Genomic DNA, 14705 nt, shown 5'->3' with positions numbered 1-14705 from the left:
AACATAACTATTCAGCGTCACGCAGAGCCGCGAAGAGTACTTTGCCTCCCTTAAAGACGGACACAGCTGATTCTGTAACTGAAGCTAAGGAAACAGGCAGACGTGCCAAATTATCACTTTGTATTGTTCTTCATTTGGCGAGTAACAGGAAAATTAACAAGGTGGCGTTGAAAATGAGATGCACTGCGGCTCCGCTCAATATCAACCCGCTCCTTCATATTGAACTGAGGAAGACTATACATGAATAAAAGCAAAATACTGTGGATGCTGGAAATCTGAAATAAAAGCAAGAAATTCTGGAATTACTCAGCAGGTCTGGCAGCATCTGTGGAGAGAGAAGCAGAGTTAACATTTCGGCTCAGTGACCCTTCTTCAGAACTGGCAAATATTAGAAAAGTCAAAGGTTAGAAGCAAGTAAAGCGGGGGTGGAGCAAGAGATAACAAAGGAGAAGGTGTAGAGTGGGCAAGGCCACAGAATCGCTGACCAGAAGGTCATGGAGCAAAGGCAAACAATATGTTAATGGTGTGTTGAAAGACAAAGCATTAGTACAGATAGGACTGTTAACGGACTGAAAATTGAACAGCAGCAAGTACAAACATGAAAACAAAACAGTGGGTAAGTAAACTGAACAAACTAAGATGAAATAAAATAAACATACAAAAAAATGTAAAAAATGTAAAAAAGAAAAATAACAAAAAGTGAAAGTAAAATGGGGGGCCCGTCACGAACTGAAATTATTGAACTCAATATTCAGTCCGGCACGCTCTCGTGTGCAATGGTTAGCACCGCAGCCTCACAGCTCCAGCGACCCGGTTTCAATTCTGGGCACTGCCTGTGTGGTGTTTGCAAGTTCTCCCTGTGTCTGCGTGGGATTCCTCCGGGTGCTCCGGTTTCCTCCCACATGCCAAAGACTTGCTGGTTGATAGGTTAATTGGCCATTCCCAATTGCCCCTAGTAAAGGTAGGTGATAGGGAAATATAGGGAAGGTGGGGATGTGGTAGGAATATGGAATTCGTGTAGGATTAGTATAAATGGGTGGTCGATGGTCGGCACAGACTCGGTGGGCCGAAGGGCCTGTTTCAGTGCTGCATCACGAAACTAAACTAATCGGTCAACGAGATGCTGTTTTTCGAGCTTGCGTTGTTGTTCACTGGAACACTGCAGCAAGCCCAGGATAGAGATGTGAGCATGAGAGCAGCGGGGAGTCTTGAAATGGCAAGCAACCAGAAGCTCAGGGTCCAGCTTGCGGACTGAGCGGGCGTGTTCCGCAAAGCGATCACCCAGTCTGCGTTTGGTCTCCCCAATAAACATGAATATACATTAATTGGATTTAGGCGCCAGTATGTTGCAAAACGAGAAGAAAGAAAGGCACAAATGGCATTAACACTGACTTTACAAATGATTCACTGAAAAATTCTTTCATTTGCTGGAAAAGATGAATATTGTGCATCTGAAAATAGGCACCATGAGATTGTGTTGCGTACTGACCTGTTTTCCTGTATTTGCCTGTCATCTATACAATTCAATTTGTGTTGGATATCGCTGAGAATCTCATTTCAAGATGCGGGCACAGATATTAATATAATCCTACTGAAAGTTTAATCCTGGAACAAATCCTGTGTGACGTGGATTGCAACGTTTAGAGGGCTGTGCAGCTAAGGTGAGGAAGACGGGAATGATGTGGTTGATGATTGCATGGAATGCATTGCAAACTTGGGTTACGTTGCTTGATTTCATTCTACACCTTGAAATTCAGAAGCAAGTGAGGCACCAGGTGGAAACCAACAGCTGTCTCTGTGGAAGCGGGGACATGGCTTCCTAATCTAACCATTTGAACTCTGAAAACATTCTGCTGGATCTGAACTGCCCTGTATACCAAGGCCAATTTGTATACTTTATAAAGTGGAATGCCCAGAACTATGCAGAGTACTCCAGGTGGGGTCGAACCAGGACATTATATAGCTGTAGCGAAGCTTCGCCCCCATTATTTAACTGCCTCTGTTACGCATTCTACTGCTCGGGTAATCACATTGTATGTTGCAAATCAGCAAAATAAGGACGCATTTGATAAAAATAAAGAGTTTAAAAGCACAAATATGCGTCAGTGCAATCAGTAAAAAATGAGAAATGAAATCAGGAACTTGGCAAGAATCCCAAGTGGATGTCTTGGAGTGGTTGGGGAAGGGAATCTTTGTCAATGATGGCACACTGTGCATTGACACTGCAGCAGCTGCTCCACCTCTTACAAACTTAGTTTCTTAAGTGAGAGTTGACAAAAAAGGGAATTGGATAATTGCATGAAAGGAGAGGCAAACAAAAGCAGAGCGAAGGAAGTGGGCCCAACTGGCAAGTCTTTGAAAAAAGTGGCAATGGTACGATGACCTCAATGGCCTGGCAATGTGTTGTGCACTGCTGAGCGTCCATTGCTGGGTCAATACCTCTGCAGCCTTGCGAAATGTCACAGTGGAATTGCATTTCAATGAAACAAGCACCACAAATAGATCATGACTGTATAGTTTAACAATACTCGCAGCTTCCTCAGCACTGCAATCGTGCTGAGTTTCTGTAGTGTAGTGGTGATCACGTTTGTTTAACACGCAAAAGGTCCCCAGTTCGAAACTGGGCAGAAACATTTTCGAAACAAACCCAAACTTCTGACCACGATATATGCAATCATTGACATTCCCCATTAACACAACACAATTTCTCAAAGTCCTATTTCTCTTGCACATTGTGTGCACAATGCCTTGCAATCGCTCCTCTTTCTTGTCCTGATGCTGCAGAAAGTTCCTCAAAACCTAGCACTTGCACTTCATTTGGCTCAGATTAGAATAGAAACCTGCAACACTAGATTGCTGAGTAACAGCTGATCTAAGTCTCATTTCAGACGAGGCAAAAGCACATCAGCAATTCACTTTCGCCAGCTCCACATTCGTTGAGACAGGGGCACGCCGCAATATTTTGACCCGCACTGTCCAATTACTCGCTGCTAGCAGCAAGAGGGGTCTGCTGCCTCAATCAACAGGTTACTGGCCATCTCAGGGAGGTAAAATAGCACAACCCGGGCCAAATCTCCCCAGAAACCAAGCACAGGCTCAGCAAAACGTAGGCACATGATATCCGGGTCACTAAACCTCCGAGCAGCTCGAACAGAACACCCTGAAACTTTCTTTGAGTTGCAATGATGAATCTCCGGTGGAAACAAGTTTGGGGAAAATGCTCCTCCTGAACATTTCTTTTTGGGTAAAAGGGGCAAAAATCCTTTTCAATTTAACCACTTCTGCAGCAGATTCTTGGTGTCTTAAGCACCTTGACAACGCAGCTCTGAACATGCAGCCGCAATTATGACAAGGGGTAAAGGTTCATGACACGCAGAGGGGAAAAAGTTATTTAAGTTATGACATTCGCTCACAGACCTATTAGCGTTTTGTTCAGTCAGCAACAGAGACATACCTGGGTTTATTGATGCAGATTAACATAACTATTCAGCGTCACGCAGAGCCGCGAAGAGTACTTTGCCTCCCTTAAAGACGGACACAGCTGATTCTGTAACTGAAGCTAAGGAAACAGGCAGACGTGCCAAATTATCACTTTGTATTGTTCTTCATTTGGCGAGTAACAGGAAAACTAACAAGGTGGCGTTGAAAATGAGATGCACTGCGGCTCCGCTCAATATCAACCCGATCCTTCATATTGAACTGAGGAAGAATATACATGAATAAAAGCAAAATACTGTGGATGCTGGAAATCTGAAATAAAAGCAAGAAATTCTGGAATTACTCAGCAGGTCTGGCAGCATCTGTGGAGAGAGAAGCAGAGTTAACATTTCGGCTCAGTGACCCTTCTTCAGAACTGGCAAATATTAGAAAAGTCAAAGGTTAGAAGCAAGTAAAGCGGGGGTGGAGCAAGAGATAACAAAGGAGAAGGTGTAGAGTGGGCAAGGCCACAGAATAGCTGACCAGAAGGTCATGGAGCAAAGGCAAACAATATGTTAATGGTGTGTTGAAAGACAAAGCATTAGTACAGATAGGACTGTTAACGGACTGAAAATTGAACAGCAGCAAGTACAAACATGAAAACAAAACAGTGGGTAAGTAAACTGAACAAACTAAGATGAAATAAAATAAACATACAAAAAAATGTAAAAAATGTAAAAAAGAAAAATAACAAAAAGTGAAAGTAAAATGGGGGGCCCGTCATGATCTGAAATTATTGATCTCAATGTTCATTCCGGCACGCTCTCGTGTGCAATGGTTAGCACCGCAGCCTCACAGCTCCAGCGACCCGGTTTCAATTCTGGGCACTGCCTGTGTGGTGTTTGCAAGTTCTCCCTGTGTCTGCGTGGGATTCCTCCGGGTGCTCCGGTTTCCTCCCACATGCCAAAGACTTGCTGGTTGATAGGTTAATTGGCCATTCCCAATTGCCCCGAGTAAAGGTAGGTGATAGGGAAATATAGGGAAGGTGGGGATGTGGTAGGAATATGGAATTCGTGTAGGATTAGTATAAATGGGTGGTCGATGGTCGGCACAGACTCGGTGGGCCGAAGGGCCTGTTTCAGTGCTGCATCACGAAACTAAACTAATCGGTCAACGAGATGCTGTTTTTCGAGCTTGCGTTGTTGTTCACTGGAACACTGCAGCAAGCCCAGGATAGAGATGTGAGCATGAGAGCAGCGGGGAGTCTTGAAATGGCAAGCAACCAGAAGCTCAGGGTCCTGCTTGCGGACTGAGCGGACGTGTTCCGCAAAGCGATCACCCAGTCTGCGTTTGGTCTCCCCAATAAACATGAATATACATTAATTGGATTTAGGCGCCAGTATGTTGCAAAACGAGAAGAAAGAAAGGCACAAATGGCATTAACACTGACTTTACAAATGATTCACTGAAAAATTCTTTCATTTGCTGGAAAAGATGAATATTGTGCATCTGAAAATGGGCACCATGGGATTGTGTTGCATACTGACCTGTTTTCCTGTATTTGCCTGTCATCTATACAATTCAATTTGTGTTGGATATCGCTGAGAATCTCATTTCAAGATGCGGGCACAGATATTAATATAATCCTACTGAAAGTTTAATCCTGGAACAAATCCTGTGTGACGTGGATTGCAACGTTTAGAGGGCTGTGCAGCTAAGGTGAGGAAGACGGGAATGATGTGGTTGATGATTGCATGGAATGCATTGCAAACTTGGGTTACGTTGCTTGATTTCATTCTACACCTTGAAATTCAGAAGCAAGTGAGGCACCAGGTGGAAACCAACAGCTGTCTCTGTGGAAGCGGGGACATGGCTTCCTAATCTAACCATTTGAACTCTGAAAACATTCTGCTGGATCTGAACTGCCCTGTATACCAAGGCCAATTTGTATACTTTATAAAGTGGAATGCCCAGAACTATGCAGAGTACTCCAGGTGGGGTCTAACCAGGACATTATCTAGCTGTAGCGAAGCTTCGCCCCCATTATTTAACTGCCTCTGTTACGCATTCTACTGCTCGGGTAATCACATTGTATGTTGCAAATCAGCAAAATAAGGACGCATTTGATAAAAATAAAGAGTTTAAAAGCACAAATATGTGTCAGTGCAATCAGTAAATAATGAGAAATGAAATCCAGAACTTGGCAAGAATCCCAAGTGGATGTCTTGGAGTGGTTGGGGAAGGGAATCTTGTCAATGATGGCACACTGTGCATTGACACTGCAGCAGCTGCTGCACCTCTTCCAAACTTAGTTTCTTAAGTGAGAGTTTACAAAAAAGGGAATTGGATAATTGCATGAAAGGAGAGGCAAACAAAAGCAGAGCGAAGGAAGTGGGCCCAACTGGCAAGTCTTTGAAAAAAGTGGCAATGGTACGATGGCCTGAATGGCCTGGCAATGTGTTGTGCACTGCTGAGCGTCCATTGCTGGGTCAATACCTCTGCAGCCTTGCGAAATGTCACAGTGGAATTGCATTTCAATGAAACAAGCACCACAAAAAGATCATGACTGTATAGTTTAACAATACTCGCAGCTTCCTCAGCACTGCAGCCGTGTTGAGTTTCTGTAGTGTAGTGGTGATCACGTTTGTCTTACACGCAAAAGGTCCCCAGTTCGAAACTGGGCAGAAACATTTTCGAAACAAACCCAAACGTCTGACCACGATGGATGCAATCATTGACATTCCCCATTAACACAACACAATTTCTCAAAGTCCTATTTCTCTTGCACATTGTGTGCACAATGCCTTGCAATCGCTCCTCTTTCTTGTCCTGATGCTGCAGAAAGTTCCTCAAAACCTAGCACTTGCACTTCATTTGGCTCAGATTAGATTAGAAACCTGCAACACTAGCTTGCTAAGTCACAGCTGATCTAAGTCTCATTTCAGACGAGGCAAAAGCACATCAGCAATTCACTTTCGCCAGCTCCACATTCGTTGAGACAGGGGCACGCCGCAATATTTTAACCCGCACTGTCCAATTACTCGCTGCTAGCAGCAAGAGGGGTCTGCTGCCTCAATCAATAGGTTACTGGCCATCTCAGGGAGGTAAAATAGCACAACCCGGGCCGAATCTCCCCAGAAACCAAGCACAGGCTCAGCAAAACGTAGGCACATGATATCCGGGCCACTAAACCTCCGAGCAGCTCGAACAGAACACCCAAGTGACTGAAACTTTCTTTGAGTTGCAATGATGAATCTCCGGTGGAAACAAGTTTGGGGAAAATGCTCCTCCTGAACATTTCTTTTTGGGTAAAAGGGGCAAAAATCCTTTTCAATTTAACCACTGCTACAGCAGATTCTTGGTGTCTTAAGCACCTTGACAACGCAGCTCTGAACATGCAGCCGCAATTATGACAAGGGGTAAAGGTTCATGACACGCAGAGGGGAAAAAGTTATTTAAGTTATGACATTCGCTCACAGACCTATTAGCGTTTTGTTCAGTCAGTAACAGAGACATACCTGGGTTTATTGATGCAGATTAACATAACTATTCAGCGTCACGCAGAGCCGCGAAGAGTACTTTGCCTCCCTTAAAGACGGACACAGCTGATTCTGTAACTGAAGCTAAGGAAACAGGCAGACGTGCCAAATTATCACTTTGTATTGTTCTTCATTTGGCGAGCAACAGGAAAATTAACAAGGTGGCGTTGAAAATGAGATGCACTGCGGCTCCGCTCAATATCAACCCGCTCCTTCATATTGAACTGAGGAAGACTATACATGAATAAAAGCAAAATACTGTGGATGCTGGAAATCTGAAATAAAAGCAAGAAATTCTGGAATTACTCAGCAGGTCTGGCAGCATCTGTGGAGAGAGAAGCAGAGTTAACATTTCGGCTCAGTGACCCTTCTTCAGAACTGGCAAATATTAGAAAAGTCAAAGGTTAGAAGCAAGTAAAGCGGGGGTGGAGCAAGAGATAACAAAGGAGAAGGTGTAGAGTGGGCAAGGCCACAGAATAGCTGACCAGAAGGTCATGGAGCAAAGGCAAACAATATGTTAATGGTGTGTTGAAAGACAAAGCATTAGTACAGATAGGACTGTTAACGGACTGAAAATTGAACAGCAGCAAGTACAAACATGAAAACAAAACAGTGGGTAAGTAAACTGAACAAACTAAGATGAAATAAAATAAACATACAAAAAAATGCAAAAAATGTAAAAAAGAAAAATAACAAAAAGTGAAAGTAAAATGGGGGGCCCGTCACGAACTGAAATTATTGAACTCAATATTCAGTCCGGCACGCTCTCGTGTGCAATGGTTAGCACCGCAGCCTCACAGCTCCAGCGACCCGGTTTCAATTCTGGGCACTGCCTGTGTGGTGTTTGCAAGTTCTCCCTGTGTCTGCGTGGGATTCCTCCGGGTGCTCCGGTTTCCTCCCACATGCCAAAGACTTGCTGGTTGATAGGTTAATTGGCCATTCCCAATTGCCCCTAGTAAAGGTAGGTGATAGGGAAATATAGGGAAGGTGGGGATGTGGTAGGAATATGGAATTCGTGTAGGATTAGTATAAATGGGTGGTCGATGGTCGGCACAGACTCGGTGGGCCGAAGGGCCTGTTTCAGTGCTGCATCACGAAACTAAACTAATCGGTCAACGAGATGCTGTTTTTCGAGCTTGCGTTGTTGTTCACTGGAACACTGCAGCAAGCCCAGGATAGAGATGTGAGCATGAGAGCAGCGGGGAGTCTTGAAATGGCAAGCAACCAGAAGCTCAGGGTCCAGCTTGCGGACTGAGCGGACGTGTTCCGCAAAGCGATCACCCAGTCTGCGTTTGGTCTCCCCAATAAACATGAATATACATTAATTGGATTTAGGCGCCAGTATGTTGCAAAACGAGAAGAAAGAAAGGCACAAATGGCATTAACACTGACTTTACAAATGATTCACTGAAAAATTCTTTCATTTGCTGGAAAAGATGAATATTGTGCATCTGAAAATAGGCACCATGAGATTGTGTTGCGTACTGACCTGTTTTCCTGTATTTGCCTGTCATCTATACAATTCAATTTGTGTTGGATATCGCTGAGAATCTCATTTCAAGATGCGGGCACAGATATTAATATAATCCTACTGAAAGTTTAATCCTGGAACAAATCCTGTGTGACGTGGATTGCAACGTTTAGAGGGCTGTGCAGCTAAGGTGAGGAAGACGGGAATGATGTGGTTGATGATTGCATGGAATGCATTGCAAACTTGGGTTACGTTGCTTGATTTCATTCTACACCTTGAAATTCAGAAGCAAGTGAGGCACCAGGTGGAAACCAACAGCTGTCTCTGTGGAAGCGGGGACATGGCTTCCTAATCTAACCATTTGAACTCTGAAAACATTCTGCTGGATCTGAACTGCCCTGTATACCAAGGCCAATTTGTATACTTTATAAAGTGGAATGCCCAGAACTATGCAGAGTACTCCAGGTGGGGTCGAACCAGGACATTATATAGCTGTAGCGAAGCTTCGCCCCCATTATTTAACTGCCTCTGTTACGCATTCTACTGCTCGGGTAATCACATTGTATGTTGCAAATCAGCAAAATAAGGACGCATTTGATAAAAATAAAGAGTTTAAAAGCACAAATATGCGTCAGTGCAATCAGTAAAAAATGAGAAATGAAATCCAGAACTTGGCAAGAATCCTAAGTGGATGTCTTGGAGTGGTTGGGGAAGGGAATCTTTGTCAATGATGGCACACTGTGCATTGACACTGCAGCAGCTGCTCCACCTCTTACAAACTTAGTTTCTTAAGTGAGAGTTGACAAAAAAGGGAATTGGATAATTGCATGAAAGGAGAGGCAAACAAAAGCAGAGCGAAGGAAGTGGGCCCAACTGGCAAGTCTTTGAAAAAAGTGGCAATGGTACGATGGCCTGAATGGCCTGGCAATGTGTTGTGCACTGCTGAGCGTCCATTGCTGGGTCAATACCTCTGCAGCCTTGCGAAATGTCACAGTGGAATTGCATTTCAATGAAACAAGCACCACAAATAGATCATGACTGTATAGTTTAACAATACTCGCAGCTTCCTCAGCACTGCAATCGTGCTGAGTTTCTGTAGTGTAGTGGTGATCACGTTTGTCTAACACACAAAAGGTCTCCAGTTCGAAACTGGGCAGAAACATTTTCGAAACAAACCCAAACTTCTGACCACGATATATGCAATCATTGACATTCCCCATTAACACAACACAATTTCTCAAAGTCCTATTTCTCTTGCACATTGTGTGCACAATGCCTTGCAATCGCTCCTCTTTCTTGTCCTGATGCTGCAGAAAGTTCCTCAAAACCTAGCACTTGCACTTCATTTGGCTCAGATTAGAATAGAAACCTGCAACACTAGCTTGTTGAGTAACAGCTGATCTAAGTCTCATTTCAGACGAGGCAAAAGCACATCAGCAATTCACTTTCGCCAGCTCCACATTCGTTGAGACAGGGGCACGCCGCAATATTTTGACCCGCACTGTCCAATTACTCGCTGCTAGCAGCAAGAGGGGTCTGCTGCCTCAATCAACAGGTTACTGGCCATCTCAGGGAGGTAAAATAGCACAACCCGGGCCAAATCTCCCCAGAAACCAAGCACAGGCTCAGCAAAACGTAGGCACATGATATCCGGGCCACTAAACCTCCGAGCAGCTCGAACAGAACACCCAAGTGACTGAAACTTTCTTTGAGTTGCAATGATGAATCTCCGGTGGAAACAAGTTTGGGGAAAATGCTCCTCCTGAACATTTCTTTTTGGGTAAAAGGGGCAAAAATCCTTTTCAATTTAACCACTGCTGCAGCAGATTCTTGGTGTCTTAAGCACCTTGACAACGCAGCTCTGAACATGCAGCCGCAATTATGACAAGGGGTAAAGGTTCATGACACGCAGAGGGGAAAAAGTTATTTAAGTTATGACATTCGCTCACAGACCTATTAGCGTTTTGTTCAGTCAGTAACAGAGACATACCTGGGTTTATTGATGCAGATTAACATAACTATTCAGCGTCACGCAGAGCCGCGAAGAGTACTTTGCCTCCCTTAAAGACGGACACAGCTGATTCTGTAACTGAAGCTAAGGAAACAGGCAGACGTGCCAAATTATCACTTTGTATTGTTCTTCATTTGGCGAGTAACAGGAAAATTAACAAGGTGGCGTTGAAAATGAGATGCACTGCGGCTCCGCTCAATATCAACCCGCTCCTTCATATTGAACTGAGGAAGACTATACATGAATAAAAGCAAAATACTGTGGATGCTGGAAATCTGAAATAAAAGCAAGAAATTCTGGAATTACTCAGCAGGTCTGGCAGCATCTGTGGAGAGAGAAGCAGAGTTAACATTTCGGCTCAGTGACCCTTCTTCAGAACTGGCAAATATTAGAAAAGTCAAAGGTTAGAAGCAAGTAAAGCGGGGGTGGAGCAAGAGATAACAAAGGAGAAGGTGTAGAGTGAGCAAGGCCACAGAATAGCTGACCAGAAGGTCATGGAGCAAAGGCAAACAATATGTTAATGGTGTGTTGAAAGACAAAGCATTAGTACAGATAGGACTGTTAACGGACTGAAAATTGAACAGCAGCAAGTACAAACATGAAAACAAAACAGTGGGTAAGTAAACTGAACAAACTAAGATGAAATAAAATAAACATACAAAAAAATGCAAAAAATGTAAAAAAGAAAAATAACAAAAAGTGAAAGTAAGATGGGGGGCCCGTCACGAACTGAAATTATTGAACTCAATATTCAGTCCGGCACGCTCTCGTGTGCAATGGTTAGCACCGCAGCCTCACAGCTCCAGCGACCCGGTTTCAATTCTGGGCACTGCCTGTGTGGTGTTTGCAAGTTCTCCCTGTGTCTGCGTGGGATTCCTCCGGGTGCTCCGGTTTCCTCCCACATGCCAAAGACTTGCTGGTTGATAGGTTAATTGGCCATTCCCAATTGCCCCTAGTAAAGGTAGGTGATAGGGAAATATAGGGAAGGTGGGGATGTGGTAGGAATATGGAATTCGTGTAGGATTAGTATAAATGGGTGGTCGATGGTCGGCACAGACTCGGTGGGCCGAAGGGCCTGTTTCAGTGCTGCATCACGAAACTAAACTAATCGGTCAACGAGATGCTGTTTTTCGAGCTTGCGTTGTTGTTCACTGGAACACTGCAGCAAGCCCAGGATAGAGATGTGAGCATGAGAGCAGCGGGGAGTCTTGAAATGGCAAGCAACCAGAAGCTCAGGGTCCAGCTTGCGGACTGAGCGGACGTGTTCCGCAAAGCGATCACCCAGTCTGCGTTTGGTCTCCCCAATAAACATGAATATACATTAATTGGATTTAGGCGCCAGTATGTTGCAAAACGAGAAGAAAGAAAGGCACAAATGGCATTAACACTGACTTTACAAATGATTCACTGAAAAATTCTTTCATTTGCTGGAAAAGATGAATATTGTGCATCTGAAAATAGGCACCATGAGATTGTGTTGCGTACTGACCTATTTTCCTGTATTTGCCTGTCATCTATACAATTCAATTTGTGTTGGATATCGCTGAGAATCTCATTTCAAGATGCGGGCACAGATATTAATATAATCCTACTGAAAGTTTAATCCTGGAACAAATCCTGTGTGACGTGGATTGCAACGTTTAGAGGGCTGTGCAGCTAAGGTGAGGAAGACGGGAATGATGTGGTTGATGATTGCATGGAATGCATTGCAAACTTGGGTTACGTTGCTTGATTTCATTCTACACCTTGAAATTCAGAAGCAAGTGAGGCACCAGGTGGAAACCAACAGCTGTCTCTGTGGAAGCGGGGACATGGCTTCCTAATCTAACCATTTGAACTCTGAAAACATTCTGCTGGATCTGAACTGCCCTGTATACCAAGGCCAATTTGTATACTTTATAAAGTGGAATGCCCAGAACTATGCAGAGTACTCCAGGTGGGGTCTAACCAGGACATTATATAGCTGTAGCGAAGCTTCGCCCCCATTATTTAACTGCCTCTGTTACGCATTCTACTGCTCGGGTAATCACATTGTATGTTGCAAATCAGCAAAATAAGGACGCATTTGATAAAAATAAAGAGTTTAAAAGCACAAATATGCGTCAGTGCAATCAGTAAAAAATGAGAAATGAAATCCAGAACTTGGCAAGAATCCCAAGTGGATGTCTTGGAGTGGTTGGGGAAGGGAATCTTTGTCAATGATGGCACACTGTGCATTGACACTGCAGCAGCTGCTCCACCTCTTACAAACTTAGTTTCTTAAGTGAGAGTTGACAAAAAAGGGAATTGGATAATTGCATGAAAGGAGAGGCAAACAAAAGCAGAGCGAAGGAAATGGGCCCAACTGGCAAGTCTTTGAAAATACTGGCAATGGTACGATGGCCTCAATGGCCTGGCAATGTGTTGTGCACTGCTGAGCGTCCATTGCTGGATCAATACCTCTGCAGCCTTGCAAAATGTCACAGTGGAATTGCATTTCAATGAAACAAGCACCACAAATAGATCCTGACTGTATAGTTTAACAATACTCGCAGCTTCCTCAGATCTGCAACCGTGCTGAGTTTCTGTAGTGTAGTGGTGATCACGTTTGACTAACACGCAAAAGGTCCCCAGTTCGAAACTGGGCAGAAACATTTTCGAAACAAACCCAAACTTCTGACCACGATATATGCAATCATTGACATTCCCCATGAACACAACACAATTTCTCAAAGTCCTATTTCTCTTGCACATTGTGTGCACAATGCCTTGCAATCGCTCCTCTTTCTTGTCCTGATGCTGCAGAAAGTTCCTCAAAACCTAGCACTTGCACTTCATTTGGCTCAGATTAGAATAGAAACCTGCAACACTAGCTTGCTGAGTAACAGCTGATCTAAGTCTCATTTCAGACGAGGCAAAAGCACATCAGCAATTCACTTTCGCCAGCTCCACATTCGTTGAGACACGGGCACGCCGCAATATTTTGACCCGCACTGTCCAATTACTCGCTGCTAGCAGCAAGAGGGGTCTGCTGCCTCAATCAACAGGCTACTGGCCATCTCAGGGAGGTAAAATAGCACAACCCGGGCCAAATCTCCCCAGAAACCAAGCACAGACTCAGCAAAACGTAGGCACATGATATTCGGGCCACTAAACCTCCGAGCAGCTCGAACAGAACACCCTGAAACTTTCTTTGAGTTGCAATGATGAATCTCCGGTGGAAACAAGTTTGGGGAAAATGCTCCTCCTGAACATTTCTTTTTGGGTAAAAGGGGCAAAAATCCTTTTCAATTTAACCACTTCTGCAGCAGATTCTTGGTGTCTTAAGCACCTTGACAACGCAGCTCTGAACATGCAGCCGCAATTATGACAAGGGGTAAAGGTTCATGACACGCAGAGGGGAAAAAGTTATTTAAGTTATGACATTCGCTCACAGACCTATTAGCGTTTTGTTCAGTCAGCAACAGAGACATACCTGGGTTTATTGATGCAGATTAACATAACTATTCAGCGTCACGCAGAGCCGCGAAGAGTACTTTGCCTCCCTTAAAGACGGACACAGCTGATTCTGTAACTGAAGCTAAGGAAACAGGCAGACGTGCCAAATTATCACTTTGTATTGTTCTTCATTTGGCGAGTAACAGGAAAACTAACAAGGTGGCGTTGAAAATGAGATGCACTGCGGCTCCGCTCAATATCAACCCGCTCCTTCATATTGAACTGAGGAAGACTATACATGAATAAAAGCAAAATACTGTGGATGCTGGAAATCTGAAATAAAAGCAAGAAATTCTGGAATTACTCAGCAGGTCTGGCAGCATCTGTGGAGAGAGAAGCAGAGTTAACATTTCGGCTCAGTGACCCTTCTTCAGAACTGGCAAATATTAGAAAAGTCAAAGGTTAGAAGCAAGTAAAGCGGGGGTGGAGCAAGAGATAACAAAGGAGAAGGTGTAGAGTGGGCAAGGCCACAGAATAGCTGACCAGAAGGTCATGGAGCAAAGGCAAACAATATGTTAATGGTGTGTTGAAAGACAAAGCATTAGTACAGATAGGACTGTTAACGGACTGAAAATTGAACAGCAGCAAGTACAAACATGAAAACAAAACAGTGGGTAAGTAAACTGAACAAACTAAGATGAAATAAAATAAACATACAAAAAAATGCAAAAAATGTAAAAAAGAAAAATAACAAAAAGTGAAAGTAAAATGTGGGGCCCGTCACGAACTGAAATTATTGAACTCAATATTCAGTCCGGCACGCTCTCGTGTGCAATGGTTAGCACCGCAG

At 43.9% G+C, this 14705-nt stretch overlaps 4 non-coding genes across 4 annotated transcripts; all 4 read left to right on the top strand.

The window, feature by feature from the left end:
- Window positions 1-2560: 2560 nt before the first annotated feature.
- trnav-aac (transfer RNA valine (anticodon AAC)) lies at window positions 2561-2633 on the top strand. The gene has a single exon. It is a non-coding gene; the product is annotated as a tRNA-Val (tRNA).
- A 3401-nt stretch (window positions 2634-6034) lies between these two features.
- Window positions 6035-6107, top strand: trnav-uac (transfer RNA valine (anticodon UAC)). Its single transcript has one exon. It is a non-coding gene; the product is annotated as a tRNA-Val (tRNA).
- Window positions 6108-9516: 3409 nt separating this feature from the next.
- trnav-aac (transfer RNA valine (anticodon AAC)) lies at window positions 9517-9589 on the top strand. Its single transcript has one exon. It is a non-coding gene; the product is annotated as a tRNA-Val (tRNA).
- A 3409-nt stretch (window positions 9590-12998) lies between these two features.
- On the top strand, window positions 12999-13071 carry trnav-aac (transfer RNA valine (anticodon AAC)). The gene has a single exon. It is a non-coding gene; the product is annotated as a tRNA-Val (tRNA).
- Window positions 13072-14705: the final 1634 nt, after the last annotated feature.

This window comes from Heterodontus francisci, chromosome 22 (genome assembly GCF_036365525.1).
Source record: "Heterodontus francisci isolate sHetFra1 chromosome 22, sHetFra1.hap1, whole genome shotgun sequence".
In the NCBI taxonomy this organism is placed as follows: Eukaryota; Metazoa; Chordata; class Chondrichthyes; order Heterodontiformes; family Heterodontidae; genus Heterodontus; species Heterodontus francisci.
This window is presented reverse-complemented; position numbering and strand designations above follow the sequence as displayed.